Here is a 12,043-nt window from a genome sequence, read left to right on the forward strand (position 1 = left end):
TTCGATATCCATGCAAACTTTGTACAGGAGACCATCTTCTTCGAAATTGTCCTAGTATTCCTCAAATCTTAGAAGAATGGTCTTCTCGTTCACATCATCCTATGTCATCAACTTCTGGAGATCATGTTGGTGACACACCATCAACTAGTGGTAGTAAAGTTCATGGAAAGAAGGGTAAATTTAAGTTTCCATGTAGGTTATGTGAAGGGAATCACCCCATTCACCTTTGTCCCTATTTGGATGAAGCCAAAAAAGTGTTGGATAACCGTCCTGCTTCTCTGCAGTGACTTCCATCTGGTTACAAGAGACTCTCCCTTAATCCTTCACTAGTTGATAAAATGACTGACCCAAATCAACCGTCGGTCAAACCCACTCTCTCTGAATGTGAATCCCATGAGTCTATACCTGACCAATCATAGGTCAAGGAAACAGTTGACCCGATTTCACCTTCAGTTAATCATACCTTTCCCGAAGAGAGTGAATATGATACCACTCAGGTTCTTTTCGTTTCTTCAGATTCCAATGAGCTTGGGGGCAATCCTCTTGTTCCATCAAGACAGGAGGAAAATCCTCCTGCTCTCGTAACTCAAGGGGATAATTCTCCTGTTTCTACGGTACCCCCTCCAAGTAGTTTGATCACTTCCTTTGATTGGAATCGACTAGTAGGATGATGTCTTCCTTCTTATGTGCCTTTCCAGATCATAGTATAGGTTTGTAATATGATTGTACCTAGCACTATTATAGATGAAGGTGCATCTGTGAGTATCCTTTCCTCCACTGCTTGGCAAGCACTCAGTTCGCCGCCACTTGTGCCTGTTACCCAGAATTTGTTGGCTTTTAACAGAGGAACCAGTCAACCATTAGGGATCCTTCCTTAGTTGCCTATTACTTTGGGAGGAAAAATTGTTTATCTCAATGTGATGGTAGTCCCAGGCCCTTTAGATTACAATTTACTTCTTGGGTGTGACTATGTTTATGACATGGGAGCTATTGTTTCAACACTCTTTTGAGTGATGTGTTTCTCGCATGAAGGCAGAATTTTCACCATTTACCAGCTTTCATTTCCTGGTCCAAATATGGATTCCAGTCAACCATCTTCCCTAAATGGTCCTTTTGTCCCAATGGTATCTTCCCCGCCACGGGTCAATTATGTGGCAACCCATTCCATGCCTACATCAACTGACGATCAATTTCATGATGTTGTACATTATGTACTAGGGACATTGGAACTAGATCTCTCCAATCGATTCCTTGCTATGGATCCCTTCCAAAGCATTGTTCTCCCATCCAATGAGAACATTTTGGAAGTCATGACCTCTTATGGGTCATGATCAAGGAATATGAGGATATTTCTTTGTCTTGTGTCAACCTCGTTAAAAATGAAACAAGGAATATGAGGATAGTTCCTTGTCTTATGTCAACCTCGTTAAAAAATGAAACAAAGGGTATGAGGATAGTTCCTTGTCTTGTGTCAACCTCGTTAAAAAATGAAACAAGGAATATGAGCATAGTTCCTTGTCTTGTGTCAAGCTCATTAAAAAATGAAACAAGGAATACGAGGATAGTTCCTTGTCTTGTGTCAAGCTCGTTAAAAAATGAAACAAGGAGTATGAGCATAGTTCCTTGTCTTGTGTCAAGCTCGTTAAAAAATGAAACAAGGAATCTGAGCAGAGTTCCTTGTCTTGTGTCAAGCTCATTAAAAAATGGCACAAGGTCCCCTGGAGCAAAGTTCCAAGTCGAGTCTTTGAGTAGATCTCATAAAATCCCAATCGAGTCTTTCACTTGATATCGTAAACGAACTTTCATTCCATCCACATGATAGCCATGAGTAGTCTACTTAGGTGAATGTAATGAAGCTTGGGGGGCATACACCTAGAATCGAGTCATCATGTTGGGGGCATGTAAACTGAATCCAAGCATAGTTTTTCGTTTCAAGCTTGTGTAAAAATGAAACAGAATTCAAGCATAGTTTTTCGTTTCAAGCTTGTGTAAACATGAAATTGAATCCAAGCATAGTTCCCTATGGTTCAAGCTTGTGTAAAAATGAACCCATATCCATTTTAACCCTCGTGATTTCCATTCTATCAGCCTCTTCCATCAGAAGAGCCTTGGTTTTTCTCCTTCCATTGTCACTATCTACTTTGCCGATCATACACTTTCACTTGGTTGCTTTACCCTTTTTGAGGAGCAGTTGAAACAAGTGGTCTTATTAGCCAGCCTCTTCACATAAATCAACATGTTTTGAGAAGTTACAATATCCCCGAAACCAGTTGCTATCCTAGACACCACTCGTTCCTCAAAATGAAGTCTTCTTTAAGCTCTTTTCAGACTCAAGAAATATGAAAAGATTGTCGAGCGCTTGTCCTTTTCATCTCGTTAACAGATTGGAAATGACATCTACTCAGTATATGTTTAACACTTTTTTGGGCTGAGATAGATTATTTACAAAAAAGGAATACATTGATCGAACATGGTCAATAGGTTCTCTCTTGTATTGTTTTATTCTTTTTCGGACTTGAGAGACAAATCTACGAAAAAGAACTTGTGGAGTTTTCTTTTTGTCCCTTTTCAAACTCTCTAAACATGAAAAGGACCGAGTTATCATTGTCGTTAGACTCATTAAAACATCAAATAGCGACAAACTTGTCCATCATGACAAGACCAAGTTTCACCCTTGCTAGGCTCGTTAAAACATCATATAGTGATGGATTCACCCAAAGGGTGGAATTATACAACAAGCATATGTTATCCTCCTCAAGCTTGATAAAAAATAAAGAGGTACTGGTCAGCAATGAATGGGGAAAAGGGGAAAAGGGGTAAACCACTTTATGGCAGCAGGTCACTCTTGAACATAACACTTTCACTTCATCATTGTGACTATTTGGGTTGGGTTATCTGCTTGATGGTGATCATACCTTGGTCTATCATACCATCCATTACTTTTATTTTGGAACAATGTTGCCAATCCATTCAATGTCGCTGACATGTTCAAGAGAAGTCACTCATTTAAAATTCATCCTTTGCAATACTAATAAACCTTCATTTTCATGACCACCATTCCTGAACCTTGTGTCATCATTCCAATTCCATCTCCAAAATCATTACACTTGTTTCGTGTCGTTGATGTGGGATACATCAAGGCCCTCCTGCGATGATTCGCTTCTTGTCGACATCAACACATTATCCAAGAAGTTGACTTAGAAACACCCTTCCAGTACCTTGAGGCTTGCATACATCAATGGAAAGTTTCTCGCTTCCGGCGATAGGTTGAAATCACTGGCCTTCGACTGAAATACTTTGTATGGTGTTCAACATCAAAACATCCATTCACACCATGCAGAATGTACTGTAGTACCTTGAGGATCATTATCATTATCGGTGATTTCTCTCGCGTCTGTTAACAGCTTACATCATTGGCTGGTAATTAGACAGTGTCTTCCCATGTTCGACTTCAGATCACATATTTGCATGGTTAGACTCGTACTTGAGCGAATGATTGAATGAGATAGAAGACCCCGAATCTAGTTTCATCCATCCGGGTTGCGATTTCAGGAAATGTACCAAATCATCCGTACAATGGCTTTACATTGATGGTCATTCTGATCATGGGTCTATATCTGTAGACGACTATCTATGTACTTGTAATGAAAGTTTATATGCTGAGCATGGGTATGCCTTCCCTCAGCGATTCATGAGAAAAAAATCAAAATATCATGATATTATGTATTGTAATCAATGCAGGTCACCAACCACTTCGGAACCTCCTCATCACATCGTAAAGCATATCACTCGACATCATTATTTTCGACTTCATGCTTTAGGGGGAAGCTGTTATAGATCCATTTGGTCACATCACTCCCATAATCCAGATCAGTACTATTAGGGCTCATCAAACCCTAATTCAGTTGCTACATGCCCTAGACAAGTCACCTCTTTGAATGCCTCCTTCCCTGAGTGTTCTTTGGCTTGAAGCCCTCCATAATTGCCTCCTTGAGGGACCAACATAGCCTTGGACAGGGGTAAGTGCGATTCGGTGTAGGTAAGCCCATGTCAGGGTGATCTACAGAGCACCTAAGCCCACTTTGACCTGTGTTGAGCGAGATTGAGCGAAATTCACATAGGGTTCTGGGAATATTCTCATATTTTGGAGCCATCTAGAAGATTCCCACACTTATCATCTCCTATGAGCTCTAAATTGGATAGGGAATGAGTTAAGTAACCCCCTATCCTCTCATCCCTTCATCCATGGAAACTAACTCTAAGTTTGGAAGGCCATTCAATACCCTCATTCATGACAAAACCTCCTCCATTTTCCTACAAATTAAGCACTCATCTAAGTGATTAGGGGCTGGACTTTGAGAATTTGTAAGGAGATACCATTGGAGTGAGAATTGAGATTGTAAGTGAGTAGTGTTATGCTGCCGGAGTGTTGTGCTATTGATGTGATGTTGGTTGGAACCCAAGCTGGAAGAGTGACAATGGATCGGACTTCATGGTTGTAATTCTTCCTTCTATCTAATAAAGTAGTTTATACCTTTTTCCATATGCTTATCTTGATATATGATGTTTATATGTGTGAATGTATCTGATTCCATTTACTTGTATTCGATAGATCTCTTGCTTTGATTGGTTCTCTGTCTTCTGTTTATGCTTGCAGGTACTTTTTGAGCGAGTTAAGTTCGAGAAGGAGCGACGGGAGTCAAACAAAGGAGACAAAAGGAAAGCGAAAGAATAAGTAGGTCCTTTGATTCCTCTGTCTTGTATATCGTTTATAGAAAACGGATAAGAGCTTTAAATTTGTTGTTCTAGGTACAGCTACCTACCTAGGGAATTAGTATTTATCCGTAGATACCAAATTCCTCATAACACATGCAATGAGGGAAAAGTCCAATTCAAATTGGGAGGTCAAGGCCTCACCCACCGCTCCTCCTGAGGACTTCTCCTTGGACTTCTTCAATGGACAATTTGTAGCAAATTGTCCCATCTTGTGACAATGAAAGCATTTAAATTTCGTCATGTCCTTCTTCTTACCTCCATGATAAGAATCTGATTTGGAATGGGAAATTTTACCTTTCCCCTTCCTCGCCTTAATCATTAAGGTACAGTTCTCTTCATCATCACTCTTTGATGAAGAGCCATCCTCGATGTTCCTCCTGATCTCATCCTGCATCAAATCCGACCATAGTCGTTCCCAATCTGGCAGCTTCTCCCGACCATTGACAGAGTCCTGATAACTATGCCAACTCTTTGGGAGTCCAAGAAGAGAAAGGCTCACCATATCCTCCTCGGCAACCGTGATTCCAACACTTCCAAGTTCATCCTAAAATTGAATGAACTTGGTCAAGTACTTTGGAATCGTATCACCTTTCTCCATCTTGATTTTATGAAGTTTATCCTTCAGTGCCAACTTCCTTTGATCATTGCTATTTTGATACAAGTCCGTCAATGTTTTCCACATAGCATGTAGGATTTCCTTTCCATGGAGACTCGAGACAATATGATCTAGAACTCCCTTAAGGATTATCCACCTTGCCTTCTCCACACACTTCTTCCACTCAGCCAAGTTCTGTGCATTAGTAGTTGATGGCTTGGGAATTTATTGTTCAACAAATTCCTTCAAGCCATTGTCCTCTAGCACAACCTCCATCCTGTCCCTCCAGGCTATGAAATCCGAGATACCTTCCAAGGCATACTCAAGCCTCAACCACAACTCAAAACCCCACTATCTGTTTTGTATTAATCCGGAAAATCAAGATAAAATTACAATGCTTGTTCTCTCAAGAATAATCCCAGCACTCAACAAATTCAATCTCCAACTCATAAGCAAGCTCAAGGCCAAAGCTTAGCCAATTCACAAGCTCTCCAAGCCTCTATTCCATTGTTTAATTCCTATGGAGGATAGATTGTATTTAAAGGGAAATAAAGCCTCTAAAAATTGCGCAATCCCTCAAGGGTTAGTTCCTAAATGCCTGCACTGTTCGTGCATCTCAGAAAAATATAAAACAAAGAGCACACTTTCCTTGCACTCTAGTCTCAACTAGGTCTTTCTCTAATTCAACATGCATGAGTTTCTAATGAGTAAATATTCAGTTCACTAGAGTAGCACTGTTAGAGTTCATTGGTGACACCACTAACAGTTAACTCATTATTAGTTCTCTCAATCAGTTTGAGAACTAATTTAACTGAACTGACTCATGAAACTGAGTCTTCTATTTTACAACTCACAATTAACTCACACTGGACTCCTACAAAGTAGGGAGAACAAACACATGACTTCCAAAAGACTTCCAACTCGAAATTCCTAATTTAAGTAAGTTTAATAAACTTAATTTAACTATTTTAAGTTGCCATGAGAATTGAATTCGAATTTAATTTCCAGTTTAATTCAAGGACAAATTAAACTGGACTATCTTGTTGTCATTTCTCAACAACGCTAATTGTACTTCACAGTTCCACATCATGGGTTTAAGGCTAGTGAAACCATGAGCAATCTGTGTGGTATCTGACAGCAAGTATGGTAGGGTAGGGGGAGTTTTTATAATGCATAGGCTCTTCCGTGACTGAGAGTTTGTGCCCAGGTCTGGAATTTGACGGCCTATAGTGCGTATTTACTCCCGAAAATCATATTTGACACACATATATCATATTGACATGTCAACAATTAAGTGTCGTAATATTTGGAACATGTCATATGGACATTTAATTTTATGTGATATTTGTCTTAAATTAGAGTAGAAATCATTAATGTTATTACCGATATCCCTTGCAATATCTCGAACATCTTTGGTGGGTAAGTACTAATTAAAATATTAAATTAAATACATATTTATTACTTTATTACCATGCTTCCACAATCGCTTGGCTACCAAATTCAGAATCTATGTCTAACTTCCAAGTTCTCTGTAGCTCGCTTTGGTAGCTCAAGTTTCGTCCCATTGAAGCAACATATGTTTCTAGAACCCATGACCTATAACCACTAATAGAAGGAAGGATTTGAGAACATTATAGAGCCAAAGTATGGGGTCTAAAGCTAGATGTTTATCTAGTTAACGAACCATATCCATATCGAGATGTAGTGGATCAAGACCTCAAAACATAGTATTTATGGTAGGGTTGGGTTTCGAACTCATGATTTATGGCAACATGGAACTCACAATTACTCTAGTTTCGACCTCCTCTTGATAACTAGCTCTAGTTTTTTTTTCTAATTGTCACTAATTCTTCAACAGTGGGATAAATAGACATAGTTGATTTCAGCGCTAGGATGGTTGCAAGGAAGTTGTTGAGAGCCCCGAGGAACATTTCTTCTCTCAAAAGTTTAGGAATAGTTTGAATTCTTTAAATTACGAGACACATAGCACTCTGGAAGCATTGAGAAGCTTTAGAATGCCATGGAAAAAATAACCTCTCGAAGGCAATGATCACTGGGTTGAGAAAGATGGTAGCATAATTGTACTCACCTGGTGGATCCCCTCTTTACCTTTTCTAAATACAAAATTTATCTCAGGCAACAAAGTGTTACCATATTTTTTCTTTACAATATGAGTGAATGGTGTTTTACAGTCTCTATGGAAAAACAAAACTAAATTTGGATGGATGTTTCACTACATTGATCACTCTTGCTTTTTTCTTGTGGTGGGGAGGAAGAGGAAAATAATTTCCTTCTTTAAAATCACTGGTTTTTTGGTAGGATATGGAGGGCACCAGTTGAGATATTAACAAAACTTGGGGGCATTTTGCAAGATGATTTAGATTGTAATAACAATCTTGCAAAGATTGGAAATTTTGCTGCCTATTCGTAATTTTATGTTCAAATCATTGACTTTGCATTTATCCTTTTAATACTTTTATTGTTTCATGTTATGTTTGTTGTAAAACCTTTCTTTTTGTAGCATATCAAAAACATCAAGAATTGAGTGGTTTTCCATCCTTTATTCCTAATTTTGTTTTTTAACAACCCCTAAGAAGCTAGATGTTCTCTAGCAAATGAATCCGTGATATTTTTTATAACTTAAGGGTTTAAAAATTTATATATATATATATATATATATATATATATATATAACTTGCAAAATTTACAGTCTCTTTATCCATTATCTATGTGTTTTTGGATGAATTTAGCGGTTTCCACTTTTGTTTTGTAATATCATTATCTTTTTGTTTTTCCAATTTTAATTTTATAGAAATTTTGGATATTATAATGTTCAATCATTGATGTATGGGAGATTTAACAAGTTCTTGCAATATAGGATATTTGAACCATTTTCTAGCCTTTATATCTTTATTTTTGTTCTTTTAGATGCTTTTATGGATTTCAATGATTAATCTCCATTTTTACCTTGCGTTATTGTCTCTAGTATTTCTCAACTTAGTAAAAGAAAATAAACATAGTTGTGATCTTTAGTCTGGTGTAAAGATTATTTTTTAATGAATTTTCCAACCCAAATTTTATTCTCTAATATTACTATAAATCAATTTAAATAAATATTTCAAAAAAAATATTTTTTTTATAAATAACATAAATTTTTATTCTTTTAAATGTTCTTATTAATTTTAATCATTAATCTCCACTTTTACAGTAAATTTGTTCTACATATCTAATATTTCACAACTCAGTAACCAGTAAATATTCCATCAAAATTGGGGAAACTTAGGTATAAACTTTTGCAGTAAAATTGTTCCACATATCTAATATTTCACAACTAGTAACCAGTAAATATACAATTAAAAATGGTGAAATTTATGTATAAAAATATGAAAATTTTTCACTCATAAATCCCCGTAAAGACGTAAAAATATGAAAATTTTTCACTCATAAATCCCCGTAAAGACGTAAAATAATAAGCCTGAAAAATAAATAAATGTCATGAAATTTTCACTTTACACGTCAAATTAATTGAAAATTCCAGCCGTCTGCCCCAGTCGATCTCCAAAGGATCGCCGGTTTCTAGTATGTCGGTACGTCGAGACTCTAGTGTCATTCGTACTCAACAGCTGGATGCTATTTGACTTGACTTGAGGTGGGTAGTGTTTGTAATAATGCGCTGGAAGGGCCCACTTGACGTGACGTCGACAGTCATATTAGCTGGAAGCAATTTGAGCTGACGTTGATGGTTCTTTGGACTGATCCACTGAAAAGCGACTTGACGTAACTAGAGAATCATCCGTGCTCAACAGCTGGGTAGCAACTTGAGTGGAGGTAGGGCGCAATTATTTGTCCTCCGAAAACATCGCACCTTCTCATTTCCACTGCATTTCTGATCCGAATCAGCGAGACTTATACAACTGAGTGCTAATTTTACGGAACTAAATTGCACCCCCTCATTTGCAGTGCATTTGTGATCCGACTCAGCGAGGATTATAAAAACCGAGACCTAAATTTGCGGAATTAATGATCCCACTTGTTTTGGAAATCGTACAGTGATTGTGAATGTTTCACAGTTTTTTCAGTCATATTTTTCTTTAGAAATTCTTTAGAAATCTAAATTCAAATGTTTAAGTGTCTTAGAAGTTTTAAAGTAAAATTACATGATCTTCTTTGGTACTGCATACCGTGTTAAAGTTACCACATTGCAGGAATCTTTTACTGACCTTTGAGAGATTGATTGAAAGAGAAGTTGTTTAGACACATGGTTGGAAAGTTATTGTTATGTGAAATTATTATTATTGGTGAGTAAATTTAAGAAGTTGATAGATTTTAAAAAATGCATTAACAATATGTCTATATTTATTTATTTATGATAACTCAAAATTCATAAATATTAAAATATATATATATATTAAATAAAATATTTCATTTTATTTTCTAAATATTGATTTACTAGGCTTTATTTTACTTCATTCCACTTAAATTAGTTCACTTTATACGAATTTCATTTTTTTTGTTTTTTACATAACCAACATTGAGATTATTAGCTCATCTTATGGATCGATTTTTTATAATAAATCATTTTAAATTTGTATTAAAATATATATATATATATAGATGTTATTTTTTAATATTTTTATATATTTGTGGTGATTAAATATATTTATAATATAATTTTAAAATAATTAAAATTGTGTATTTTTAAATGCGAAGAAATTCAAATTTCAAATTATTTAATAAAATAAAAAGTAATATTTTTAAATATATATTAATAACATTAATATAAGTACTCTTTAAATTATTTATTTTAAATAATAAAATTTTAGTTATATATATTAATATAATTTTATTTATAAATTAAATCAGTAACATATTAAAATTAAAATTAAAATTAAGTATTCTTAATGGGGTGACAAATATTGCGGAAACACATGGTAGTTGGTGTGGAGGTCGGTTTTTTTTGTTCTTTCATCACATTAGCAGTATAGGGTAAATAAGCAGCGTGTGAAATTTCTATTAGTTACGTTGGGAGTGGGAGCGGCACATTGGTATATGGAGTTTATTGATCTCCATGCTTGGTATGAGGTTGCGGCATTTTGATGGTCTGTTATGAGTAGGTTGAGTTTTGGTGGTATTATCGTTGGTTCCCTATCTCGGAATGGTGGCATTTCCATAGTCGACACATCCTCCTCAGCCTCTGGGTCATAGAATTGATAAGTATCCTTTCTTGTGTGTGGTTGCCCTTTTTTTCAGCGATCTCAATTCTCTGTATCTAGTTATCAGGTTGGAATCGAGCCTTCTCGTGGGTGGTCAATCAATTTTGCTCTTGGTCTCCTTCTATGTTTACGGGGGAGTTTGTTTAAATCCTGTCAACCAGTTTTCTTCTAGGGTCTTGTCTTTTTGAAGGTTTTTTGAGGTCAACAATGACCCACGGTTGGGTAATTAGTTATTTGGGTTGGCGGGGGATTGTTTGTCTTAAGGATTTCAAGGTAGCTCGTTATATGGGGACGTTCGAGACTACTGAGTCGGTGGTTATTTATCTCGTCGCTTGCTCTGTGCCTTTGTTCCTTGTAGCTCCTTCTGTCAGGGTAGTTGGTAACTCTCTGGTTTGCTTGTGGAGTTTCTTTGTCACAGTTTCATTTTCTACTCCTCGAGCGGGAGACAGTGGGCAGGTAGTACCTTGTCATCCAAATCTTCTGGTAAATTTGGGATTGATAGTTTCTTTGGCGTGCATTATGGTGATTTGGGTGGATTCGTGGTTAGCTGGTGCTCTTAGGTCTATTACAATGCACCCCATGACACACAATTCTCATTATATACCCTCGTCGAAAGGAATTTCAGCTAGCCAGGGGGGACGTCCTATGAATCTGAAGGTGGTGGTGGTCGATGAGGGGTCTCCACGCTCTACGTGGGTTGGTAAAACCGCCAGCAGCATGGGTGGAGCGGTATTAGGGGCTTGTAGTGACCGGGGCGGCTCGAAGCCAAGGCGAGGTGAGCGAACAATGGGGATTGCGAAGTTGGGCAGTGTGACATGCAGGGGCGACACCAGTTGTAAGGCCCTGCGGTGACGGTTTGATTGGCAAACGAGCAACTTAGAAAATATGCGAAGTGCGAGCTCTTGACTTATGTGCGATGGACATATGTGAAATGCGCACAAGGAAGGAAGGGCGAGTCATGTTTATAAGGCGTAGGAGCATTGGCACCCACCCATGGGCTGACCTCAAACATTGTAATGGAAATGCGTTGAAGTGTTGGCCGACCAACACAAAGACAAGCATTCAAACGATGTGTGATGGCATTGGCAAGTCCGCTGGGGCAGCCAAGACTTGCCCAACGCACCGTATATATTATGTGCGATGGAGGTTCATTTGACAAGCGCTCAAGCAAGCGAGTCTTCTACGAAGAAGTGCGAGTTAAAGGGCTTGCAACAAGAGAAGAAGGTGCAGGTCGTATGCACCCAAGTCTTGGGCAGCTCGTTTAGGCAACACGAGTCTTGAACGAAGGCGAGAGGCGTCGGTGCACGGGTGAAGGCGCCGGGCGCTCGCGGTTGGCACGGGTTTTGGGTAGCTCGGGTGAGCGCCCGCCCGTCGTGTGAAGGCAAACATGGAGGTGGAAGAGAGGTGACTCGGGTGAGGTTGCCTGCCCACCGTGCGGAGATAAACAAAGGGTGACTCG

Source organism: Pinus tabuliformis, chromosome 6 (genome assembly GCF_031772625.1).
Source record: "Pinus tabuliformis cultivar Carrire ecotype Pingquan chromosome 6, CPIR1, whole genome shotgun sequence".
Classification (NCBI taxonomy): Eukaryota; Viridiplantae; Streptophyta; class Pinopsida; order Pinales; family Pinaceae; genus Pinus; species Pinus tabuliformis.